Source organism: Triticum dicoccoides, chromosome 5A, assembly GCF_002162155.2.
Source record: "Triticum dicoccoides isolate Atlit2015 ecotype Zavitan chromosome 5A, WEW_v2.0, whole genome shotgun sequence".
Taxonomy (NCBI): Eukaryota; Viridiplantae; Streptophyta; class Magnoliopsida; order Poales; family Poaceae; genus Triticum; species Triticum dicoccoides.
The window spans coordinates 206,437,058-206,450,216 of NC_041388.1; positions in this window are offsets into that span (position 1 = coordinate 206,437,058).

Below are 13,159 nucleotides of genomic sequence, written 5' to 3' on the forward strand. Positions count from 1 at the left end.
GAGTGACAAATCCTAATCTCGATCTATGCCAACTCAACAAGTACCATCGGAGACACATGTAGAGCACCTTTATAATCACCCAGTTACGTTGTGACATTTGGTAGCACACAAAGTGTTCCTCTGGTACTCGGGAGTTGCATAATCTCATAGTCATAGGAACATGTATAAATCATGAAGAAAGCAATAGCAACAAACTAAACGATCATCGTGCTAAGCTAACGGAATGGGTCAAGTCAATCACATCATTCTCTAATGATGTGATCCCATTAATCAAATGACAACTCATGTCTATGGTTAGGAAACATAACCATTATTGATTCAACGAGCTAGTCAAGTAGAGGCAAACTAGTGACACTCAGTTTGTCTATGTATTCACACATGTACTAAGTTTCCGGTTAATACAATTCTAGCATGAATAATAAACATTTATCATGATATAAGGAAATATAAATAACAACTTTATTATTGCCTCTAGGGCACATTTCCTTTAGTCTCCCACTTGCACTAGAGTCAATAATCTAGATTACACAGTAATGATTCTAACACCCATGGTGTCTTGGTGCTGATCATGTTTTGCTCGTGAGAGAGGCTTAGTCAATGAGTCTGCAACATTCAGGTCCATATGTATCTTGCAAATCTCTATGTCTCCTTCCTTGACTTGATCGCGGATGGAATTGAAGCATCTCTTGATGTGCTTGGTTCTTTTGCGAAATCTGGATTCCTTTGCCAAGGCAATTGCACCAGTATTGTCACAATATTTTCATTAGACCCGATGCACTAGGTATGACACCTAGATCGGATATGAACTCCTTCATCTAGACTTCTTCATTTGCTGCATCCAAAGCAGCTATGTACTCCGCTTCACACATAGATCCCGCCATGACGCTTTGCTTAGAACTGCACCAACTGACAGCTCCACCATTCAAAAAAATATGTATCCGGTTTGTGACTTAGAGTCATCTGGATCAGTGTCAAAGCTTGCATTGACGTAACCATTTACGATGAGCTCTTTGTCACCTCCATAAATGAGAAACATATCCTTAGTCCTTTTCAAGTATTTTAGGATGTTCTTGACCACTGTCCAGTGATCCACTCTGGGATTACTTTGATACTTCCCTGCTAAACTAATAGCAAGGCACACATCTGGTCTGGTACATGGCATTGCACACATGATAGAGCCTATGGCTGAAGCATAGGGAACATCTTTCATTTTCTCTCTATCTTATACAATGGTCGGGCATTGAGTCTGACTCAACTTCACACCTTGTAACACAGGCAAGAACCCTTTCTTTGCTTGATCCATTTTGAACTTCTTCAAAACTTTATCAAGGTATGTGCTTTGTGAAAGTCCAATTAAGCGTCTTGATCTATCTCTATAGATTTTGATGCCCAATATAAAAGCAGCTTCACCGAGGTCTTTCATTGGAAAACTCTTATTCAAGTATCCTTTTATGCTATCCAGAAATTATATATCATTTCCAATCAGCAATATGTCATCCACATATATTATTAGAAATGCTACAGAGCTCCCACTCACTTTCTTGTAAATACAGGCTTCTCCAAAAGTCTGTATAAAACCATATGCTTTGATCACACTATTAAAACGTTTATTCCAACTCCGAGATGCTTGCACCAGTCCATAGATGGATCGCTGGAGCTTGCATACTTTGTTAGCGCCCTTTGGATCGATAAAACCTTTAGGTTGCATCATATACAACTCTTCTTCCAGAAATCCATTCAGGATTGCAGTCTTTACATCCATTTGCCAAATTTCATAATCTTAAAATGCGGCAATTGCTAACATGATTCGGACGGACTTAAGCATCGCTACGGGTGAGAAGGTCTCATCGTAGTCAACTCCTTCAACTTGTCAAAAACCTTTTGCAACAAGTCGAGCTTTGTAGACAGTAACATTACCGTCAGCATCAGTCTTCTTCTTGAAGATCCATTTATTCTCAATGGCTTGCCGATCATCGGGCAAGTCAACCAAAGTCCACACTTTGTTCTCATACATGGATCCCATCTCAGATTCCATGGCCTCAAGCCATTTTGCGGAATCTGGGCTCATCATCGCTTCCTCATAGTTCGTAGGTTCGTCATGGTCAAGTAACATGACCTCCAGAACAGGATTACCGTACCACTTTGGTGCGGATCTTACTTTGCTTGACCTACGAGGTTCGGTAGTAACTTGATCTGAAGTTATATGATCTTCATCATTAGCTTCCTCGCTAATTGGTGTAGGAGTCACAGGAACATATTTCTGTGATGAACTACTTTCCAATAAGGGAGCAGGTACAATTACCTCATCAAGTTCTACTTTTCTCCCACTCACTTCTTTCGAGAGAAACTCCTTCTCTAGAAAGGATCCATTCTTAGCAACAAATGTCTTGCCTTCGGATCTGTGATAGAAGGTGTATCCAACAATCTCCTTTGGGTATCCTATAAAGACACATTTCTCCGATTTGGGTTCGAGCTTATCAGGTTGAAGCTTTTTCACATAAGCATCACAACCCCAAACTTTAAGGAATGGCAACTTTGGTTTCTTGCCAAACCACAGTTCATAAGGCATCGTCTCAACGGATTTAGATGGTGCCCTATTTAACGTGAATGCAGCCGTCTCTAAAGCATAACCCCAAAATGATAGCGGTAAATCAGTAAGAGACATCATAGATCATACCATATCTAGTAAAGTATGATTACGACGCTCGGACCACCATTACGCTGTGGTGTTCCGGGTGGCGTGAGTTGTGAAACTATTCCGCATTGTTTCAAATGAAGACCAAACTAGTAACTCAAATATTCTCCTCTACGATCAGATCGTAGAAACTTTATGTTCTTGTTACGATGATTTTCCACTTCACTCTGAAATTCTTTGAACTTTTCAAATGTTTCAGACTTATATTTCATCAAGTAGATATACCCATATCTGCTCAAATCATCTGTGAAGGTGAGAAAATAATGATACCCGCCGCGAGCCTCAATATTCATTGGACCACACACATCAGTATTTATTATTTCCAACAAATCTGTTGCTCGCTCCATAGTTTTGGAGAACGGCGTTTTAGTCATCTTGCCCATGAGGCATGGTTCGCAAGTACCAAGTGATTCATAATCAAGTGATTCCAAAAGTCCATCGGAATGGAGTTTCTTCATGCGCTTTATGCCAATATGACCTAAATGGCAGTGCCACAAATAAGTTGCACTATCATTATCAACTCGGCATCTTTTAGCTTCAATATTATGAATATGTGTATCACTACTATCGAGATTCATAAAAAATAGACCACTCTTCAGGGGTGCATGACCATAAAAGATATTACTCATATAAATAGAACAACCATTATTCTCAGTTTTAAATGAATAATCGTCTCGCATTAAACAATATCCAGATATAATGTTCATGCTCAATGCTGGCACCAAATAACAATTATTCAGGTGTAAAACTAATCCCGAAGGTAGATGTAGAGGTAGCGTGCCGACCGCGATCACATCGACTTTGGAACCTTTTCCCACGCGCATCGTCACCTCGTCCTTAGCCAATCTTCGCTTAATCCGTAGCCCCTGTTTCGAGTTGATAATATTAGCAACAGAACCAACATCAAATATCCAGGTGCTATTGCGAGCATTAGTAAGGTACACATCAATAACATGTATATCACATATACCTTTGTTCACCTTGTCGTCCTTCTTATCTGCCAAATACTTGGGGCAGTTCCGCTTCCAGTGACCAGTCCATTTGCAGTAGAAGCACTCAGTCTCAGGTTTAGGTCCAAACTTGGGCTCTTCACTTAATCATCAACTTGCTTGTCGTTCTTCTTGAAGTTCCCCTTCTTCCCTTTTTCTTGAAACTGGTGGTCTTGTTGACCATCAACACTTGATGCTCCTTCTTGATTTCTACCTCCGCAGCCTTTAACATTGCGAAGAGCTCGGGAATCGTCTTATCGATCCCTTGCATATTGTAGTTCATCACGAAGCTCTTGTAGCTTGGTGGCAGTGATTGAAGAACTCTGTCAATGACACTATCAACAGGAAGATTAACTTCCAGTTGAGTCAAGTGGTTATGGTACCTAGACATTCTGAGTATATGTTCACTGACAGAACTATTCTCCTCCATCTTGCAGCTGTAGAACTTATTGGAGACTTCACATCTCTCAATCCAGGCATTTGCTTGAAATATTAACTTCAACTCCTGGAACATCTCATATGCTCCATGACATTCAAAACGTTGTTGAAGTCCCGGTTCTAAGCCGTAAAGCATGGCACACTGAACTATCGAGTAGTCATCAGCTTTGCTCTGCCAGACGTTCACAACATCTGGTGTTGCTCCTGCAGCGGGTTTGGCACCTAGCGGTGCTTCCAGGACGTAATTCTTCCGTGCAGCAACGAGGATAATCCTCAAGTTACAGACCCAGTCCATGTAATTGCTACCATGATCTTTCAACTTTGCTTTCCATCACGGGCCATCTATCTACAACAACATAGACATGCAAAATACTACCAGGTACTAAGTTCATGATAAATTAAAGTTCAATTAATCATATTACTAAAGAACTCCCACTTAGACAGACATCCATCTAATCATCTAAGTGATCACGTGATCCATGTCAACTAAACCATGTCCGATCATCACGTGAGATGGAGTAGTTTTCAATGGTGAACATCACTATGTTGATCATATCTACTATATGATTCACGCTCGACCTTTCGGTCTCAGTGTTCCGAGGCCATATCTGCATATGCTAGGCTCGTCAAGTTTAACCCGAGTATTCTGCGTGTGTAAAACTGGTTTGCGCCCGTTGTATGTGAACGTAGAGCTTATCACACCCGATCATCACGTGGTGTCTCGACATGACGAACTTTCGCAATGGTGCATACTCAGGGAGAACACTTATACCTTGAAATTTAGTGAGAGATCATCTTATAATGCTACCGTCGATGTAAGCAAAATAAGATGCATAAAGGATAAACATCACATGCAATCAATATAAGTGATATGATATGGCCATAATCATCTTGTGCCTGTGATCTACATCTCCAAAGCACCGTCATGATCACCATCGTCACCGGCTTGACACCTTGATCTCCATCCAAGCATCGTTGTCGTCACGCCAACTATTGCCTCCACGACTATCGCTACCGTTTAGTGATAAAGTAAAGCAATTACATGGCGATTGCATTTCACACAATAAAGCGGCAACCATATGGCTCCTGCCAGTTGCCAATAACTGTGTTACAAAACATGATCATCTCATACAATAAAATTTAGCATCATGTCTTGACCATATCACATCACAACATGCCCTGCAAAAACAAGTTAGACGTCCTCTACTTTGTTGTTGCAAGTTTTACGTGGCTGCTATGGGCTGAGCAAGAACCGTTCTTACCTACGCATCAAAAACCACAACGCGGTATAGTGATTGCCTTTTGATCTTCGGAAAGAACCATGTTCATTGAATCTGATTCAACTAAAGCTGGAGAAACAGACACCCACTAGCCACCTGTGTGCGAAGCGCGTCGTTAGAACCAGTCTCGCGTAAGCGTAAGCGTAATGTCGGTTTGGGCCGCTTCATGCAATAATGCCGCTGAATCAAGAATCAACTAGTGATGGCAAGCAATATGTATATACCCACGCCCGCAAATCCTTTGTGTTCTACTCGTGCATATAACATCTACGCATAAACCTGGCTCTGATGCCACTAATGGGGAACATAGTAATTTCAAAATTTTCCTACGCACACGCAAGATCATGGTGATGCATAGCAACAAGAGGGGAGAGTATCGTCCACATACCCGCGTAGACCGTAAGCGGAAGCGTTATGAGAACGCGGTTGATGTAGTCGTACGTCTTCACGATCCGACCGATCCAAGTACCGAACGCATGGCACCTCCGAGTTCAGCACACGTTCAGCTCGATGACGTCCCACGAACTCTGATCCAGCAGAGCTTCATGGGAGAGTTCCGTCAGCACGACGGTGTGATGACGGTGATGTTGCTACCGACGTAGGGCTTCTCCTAAGCACCACTATGATATGATCGAGGTGGATTATGGTGGAGGGGGGCACCGCACACGGCTTGGAACAATCAACTTGTGTCTTTGGGTGCGCCCCGCCCCCGTATATAAAGGAGCAAGGGGGGAGATCGGCCGGCCTTGGTGCGCCCGAAGGAGAGGAGGAATCCTCCTCCTAGTAGGAGTAGGATTCATCCTTTCGTAATCCTACTAGGAAGGGGGAAGGGGGAAGGAAAGAGAGGGAAAGAGGGGCCGCGCCCCCCTCCCCTAGTCCAATTCAGACTCCTCATGGGAGGGGGCGCGCTACCTCCTGGGCTGCAGCCCCCTCTCTCCCCTCAGGCCCACTAAGGCCCAATACTTCCCCGGGGGGTTTCGGTAACCCCTCCGGCACTCCGGTTTTCTCCGAAACCATCCGGAACACTTCCGGTGTCTGAATATAGCCGTCCAATATATCATTCTTTACATCTCGACCATTTTGAGACTCCTCGTCATGTCCGTGATCACATCCGGGACTCCGAACTACCTTTGGTACATCAAAACACATAAACTCATAATACGGATCGTCACCGAACGTTAAGCGTGCGGACCCTACGGGTTCGAGAACTATGTAGACATGACCGAGACCCGTCTCTGGTCAATAACCAATAGCGGAACCTGGATGCTCATATTGGTTCCTACATATTCTACGAAGATCTTTATCGGTCAAACCGCATAACAACATATGTTGTTCCTTTTGTCATCGGTATGTTATTTGCCCGATATTCGATCATCGGTATCCTCATACCTAGTTCAATGTCGTTACCGGCAAGTCTCTTTACTCATTCCGTAATACATCATCCCACAACTAACTCATTAGTCACAATGCTTGCAAGGCTTATAGTGATGTGTATTACCGAGAGGGCCCAAAGATACCTCTCCGACAATCGGAGTGACAAATCCTAATGTCGATCTATGCCAACTCAACAAGTACCATCGAAGACACCTGTAGAGCACCTTTATAATCACACAGTTACGTTGTGAAGTTTGGTAGCACACAAAGTGTTCCTCCGGTACTCAGGAGTTGCATAATCTCATATTCATAGTAACATGTATAAGTCATGAAGAAAGCAATATCAACAAACTAAACGATCATCGTGCTAAGCTGACAGAATGGGTCAAGTCAATCACATCATTCTCTAATGATGTGATCCCATTAATAAAATGAAAACTCATTTCTATGGTTAGGAAACATAACCATCATTGATTCAACGAGCTAGTCAAGTAGAGGCAAACTAGTGACACTTTGTTTGTCTATGTATTCACACATGTACTAAGTTTTCGGTTAATACAATTCTAGCATGAATAATAAACATTTATCATGATATAACAAAATATAAATAACAACTTTATTATTGCCTCTAGGGCATATTTCCTTCAGTCTAATCCACCATAAGAACCACCAGCCCACCACAAGTACTTGCTTGATGTTCAAATTTGGTTTAATTGGCAGTGGCTTATTTTACATCAAAAGGAGGTGCTCCATGATCATAGACCCGAATCTATCTATTTCCTTTGCCTCTTCCACCAAATATACAATGCCCAAGTTACTCCAGATCTCTTTTGGGTGATCACAATCAAACAAGAGGTGTCGAATGTCCTCTGCATCTTGATGGCAGATCGGACATGCCCCATCTGAACCAATGTGCCTATTAGTGAAGATTGACTTTAGCGGGATAATTCCATGAAGAATGCGCCAACAAGAAATGTGAACCTTTCCATGGAACTTTGATATTCCACATTGTCACCATATTTTTGGTGTATTTGATCCCCCGGGCCGAGCCAATACATTTGCACGGGCCTGAAAAGTTTTAGTCCATTGTATTTGATATGCAGATTTTACTGTAAAGTAACCTCTACGGTCCGGATTCCATGTAATGAAGTCATCAAACGATCCATAATTCCTCGGAATTTGTAGTATCCTTCGAACATCTATCGGGTTGAATATGCTTTTGATTAAATCCTCATCCCACTCTCCTAAAGTTGGATCAATAAGATCATTGACCAAGGATAACACAGTTTGTCCACGCCTTGTGATCACTTTCCGGTCCTCACTTGATGGGATCCAAGGGTCCCTCCAAATATTAACATTTGCGCCAGTCCCTATCCTCCATATGTACCCCAACTTAAAAGTTTCTAGACCTTCATTGTGCTTTGCCATGTAAATGACGCACCACTCTTCAAGGCAGCTTCAAGTAAACTTCCATTGGGGAAATATTTAGCTTTCAAAACTTGTGGACACAAGGAATCTGCCAACATTGCTTCGAGAGCATTGCAAGGTTGAACGAATAGAGGTCTCTTGACGAGTGCCTCTTGGGAAGCCTCACAACGATCACTTGCAGGAGGGCTGAGAACACTCCTTGGCGCGCTTTCTGCCGTCATCATGTGTTGTGCCTTGGGCGCTCCTTTCGGATTTTGCTTTTTTTTCGCCCGTGTTTTTGGCCTTTTAGATGGTTTTTTTGGTTTATTTTTACTCTTTAGATTTTCACTGGTCTTTCTTATCTTTTTGACAAAAAAGTTTTACATAGAAAAAACATGTTTTCTTTTTGTTTGCTTCCTTAAGAGGCACGGTTTTGCTTCTGTGAGTGGCATGGTTGTACCTCTTGGAAAAGGGGAAAATGTGTTTCACTTTTTTTCGTCCGTGAGAGGCACGGTTTTGCTTTCGTGAGAGGCACGGTCGTGCCTTTCAGAAACAAAAAAAATATTTTTTGTTTTTTTCATGAGATGCACGGCTTTGCTTCCGTAAGAGGCACGGTATTACTTCCGTGAGAGGCACGACCTCTCGGAAATGACAAAGAATATGTGTTCTTTTTTTCCTTTCCTGAGAGGCACATTTCTGCTTCCACGAGAGGCTTGGTCGTGCCTCTCGTAAACGAAAAAAACGTGTTTTTTCTTTTGCAAGAGGTATGGATTTGCTTCCACGAGAGGCACAGCCATGCCTCTTGGAAACGGCTTCCGGAAAGGGAAAAAAGTGCTCCCGGTTTGGTTTTTTGTTCGTTTTTTTCATGAAAAATTTCATCAAAACCTATCAACATGGTAGATAAAACATTTTGAATAATCGGATCTACGAAAAAAGAAAAATCTCTCGACTTGACCAAGATCAATAAGATCATTGACCAAGGATAACACAGTTTGTCCACGCCTTGTGATCACTTTCCGGTCCGCACTTGATGGGATCCAGGGGTCCCTCCAAATATTAACATTTGCGCCAGTCCCTATCCTACATATGTACCCCAACTTAAAAGTTTCTAGACCCTTCATTATGCTTTGCCATGTAAATGACGCACCACTCTTCAAGGCAGCTTCAAGTAAACTTCCATTGGGGAAATATTTAGCTTTCAGAACTCGTGGACACAAGGAATCTGCCAACATTGCTTCGAGAGCATTGCAAGGTTGAACGAATAGAGGTCTCTTGACGAGTGCCTCTTGGGAAGCCTCACAACGATCACTTGCAGGAGGGCTGAGAGCACTCCTTGGCGCGCTTTCTGCCGTCATCATGTGTTGTGCCTTGGGCGCTCCTTTCGGATTTTGCTTTTTTCGCCCGTGTTTTTGGCCTTTTAGATGGTTTTTTTGGTTTATTTTTACTCTTTAGATTTTCACCGGTCTTTCTTAGCTTTTTGACAAAAAAAGTTTTACGTAGAAAAAACATGTTTTCTTTTTGTTTGCTTCCTTAAGAGGCACGTTTTTGTTTCTGTGAGTGGCATGGTTGTACCTCTTGGAAAAGGAGAAAATGTGTTTCAATTTTTTCGTCCGTGAGAGGCACGGTTTTACTTTCGTGAGAGGCACGGTCGTGCCTTTCAGAAACAATTTTTTTTGTTTTTTTCCTGAGATGCACGACTTTGCTTCCGTAAGAGGCACAATATTACTTCCGTGAGAGGCACGGCCTCTCGGAAACGACAAAGAATATGTGTTCTTTTTTCCTTTCCTGAGAGGCACATTTTTGCTTCCACGAGAGGCTTGGTCGTGCCTCTCATAAATGAAAAAAACGTGTTTTTTCTTCTGCAAGAGGTACGGATTTGCTTCCACGAGAGGCACAGCCATGCCTCTTGGAAACGGCTTCCGGAAAGGGAAAAAAGTGCCCCCGGTTTGGTTTTTTGTCAGGGTTGCAAAGGAGTACTCCTCAAATAGTGATTTTGAGGCGAGCTCCTGTTCGGTGGCTGCTTCAGGGATCGAACTCGCCTCGTGAGCTAAGTCTAAGCCTTACTCGAATTTAGCTGACCACCACAGCCATTGGTCACTTGTGATTATAATAGCGCTAATAGTACATGAACTAGTAAGGTCGTGCTATTTATTTATGATTTAGTTTATTATTTATTTATATTAAAATCATGAATTGAAAAGCGTTCATTGATTTTGAGACAAAAGTTCACAAACTTAGAAAAAGTTCACCGATTTTGGAAAAGGTTTATGAAAAAGTTTAAAAAGTTCATCGCTTTCGAAAAATTTCATCGTTTTCAAAAAAAGTTCATCAGTTTAAAAAAAATCATCGATTTTGACAAAAAGTTCATTGAGTTTGAAAAAATAGTTCATCGATTTTGGAAAAAGTTCACAACTTTGAAGGAAAAATTCATTAATCTTGAAAAAGGTTCATTAAATTTTCAAAAAAGTTCATTGGATTTGGAAAAGATCATACATTAAAAAAATGTGGATGGATTTGAAAACAAACATCAAACGAGGAAGAAGGCAAAATAAAACTGAAAAACAAAAAAAAATGAAAAACAAAAAACAAAAAACAGAATAAACGAAAGAAAAGATCATAAGGTAAAAAAGTGATGGAATTTAGCGCATCAGGTTGTTGTGGCGGGGTGGTTACCATAGTGCGTCCCGAGCCAGGGAAACCTAGGTTTGATTCCCAGCTCTCGCCGATTTTTCACGCTTTGAATACGCGATCGAAGGAGATGGTGGGTTGGACGGGAGGTGAGCGAAACGGCCGAGCCCAGCTGCACGCGTGGATTTGTAGAAACAGTAATAACCGACGCCTGCAGCGCTAAATAGGCTTCGCATTTATCCATGCACCCCTAGTATATATAGAGGAGAGCACCCTTTGTATAGACATTTAATGATGATTAATAAAGAAAGCTTCCCTTTACATATTTGTGTCAATTTACTTTAGAACAAGTACAATAGGGTGACATAAGCAGGTTATAAGAAATAAGATAATATATCTTTACTTAGTTGGAGGAGAGAGAAGAGAAGCGGGCTCTTGGTTAGTAGCCGGCTGCAACACGAGACCCAAGATGTTGTGTGAGTATGTAAGATGGGCCAACTATTGATAAACTAGCACATATTTAAAACTTACTATTGTACATGTCGGCTAAGAGGTTGGCTGTAGATGACATGACAACTTCTTATAGCCGACTGTTGGTTGTATTATTAACCATGCTCTTATGTGTAGCGACCCGACCCGAATGGATCAAGTCGATGTGCTTAAGTGTCATCCCTGGATCGGTATGCTGACACACAGTACTCGAGGATTTATAAAAGAGGTAAATCACATGTAAAAGTAACGTAAATACTATTACCTCAATCCAAAACAGCGGAAGTAACAAGGTTGTGGATTCCCATCAACACCAACGGCAAAGTTGAGTGTAGAAATCGTAACCCTAACGTATCACTTACTCGTCGTAAGATTCCTGCAACATGAGACGTTGCAGCCACAAAGGGTCAGTACATTGAACGTACTGGCAAATTCACACCATAGAGACTGATGAATAAAGGCTATCACTACATGCATATTTGCCTGGTGGAAAAGCTCTATGGTTATAGTTTTTGCGAAAAGCCAATTTTTCCCTACTACAAAGGAATAAATTTTATTTTACTATCATGGTGGTTGTTAAACATTGAGAATGGTTGACAGCATTCTCAATCCCAATTAAATAACATCATTAAAACCCAACAATATTCTTTTAAAGTAACATGATGAGATCAATAGGATAATCCAAGAACTAGATAGTCAAGATGTCCATAACCGGGGACACAGCTAATCATGATTAGTTTGTACACTCTGCAGAGGTTTGCGCACTTTTCCCCACAAGACTCGATCTCCTCTGTTGGATTTCTCGCACTACATGGTGTTTGAGAAACGGATGACCGATACATAGTCTTTCAGAAGCGTTTGCACCTTATGATGGGTAGACCGTACCACCTACAACCCCTACATCTGCTAGTCTACCACTGTAAGAGTTCACATGACTTAATCAACTATGCTAGAGTCCATAATAGCTTGTGGCTGCACACGGAAGTTTCTAGTATGAATAATCTCATGATCCCTTTGAGCCTGGGTGGCGGACCGTAGGATGATCACACGATATATCCCCGGGATCTCCTAGGACAACACTGGTATATCCCCAGGTGTCCGAGCAAGTCCACTGGTATATCCCCAGGGTGCCCCTAGCAATCCACCCAGATGTGTATTTAAGTTGCCACCTTAAGTTGAACCATTAAATAACAATCTCACATCAGTCATGGATTTCACTCATACCCAAACCACGTCTACGAGCATAGCATAGCAATATAAGCAACACGTAGAAGTAACTCCCAAGGGTTTGATAGTAACAGGGCAATAGGTTCCTACCTCAGCAACTACCTCCCAATACCCACATGTTATCAATCCTACTCATGCAATGTTTGAGGGTTGAAACTAACGCGTAAAAACTGGGTACGAAAGGGATATGATCAAAGTGTGAACTTGCCTGCAATGTTGATGAAGATGATTTGCACTCAAAACTCTTGATAGTTCTACTCGTCACACTCCGGTCAATCTATCGTAAGCAAGCAATAGTAACCACACATAAGCAATCACTCAAAAGATCAGAAAGATCGAAGAAGACGATTCGGAAAACATCAAAACCAAACAAATAGCTCTTGCAACATAAAACAATTTCTAATAGTACCAAAATTATGTGAATTTGGCCTTATCGGAATGTTTAGGTCAAGAGCTTCGATTTGCAAAAAGAATCAACTGAAATGGAGCTACGAAACTCAAGTTATAATCAAACGAAGTTTGAATTCAAATCTGATCTAATTCAAACTTTAAACTTTTCAAAAACATGTTTGAGTTGGATTAATGGATAGAGGGGATCATAACGAAGACGTGGGCGTTGGTTTCGTTGGATT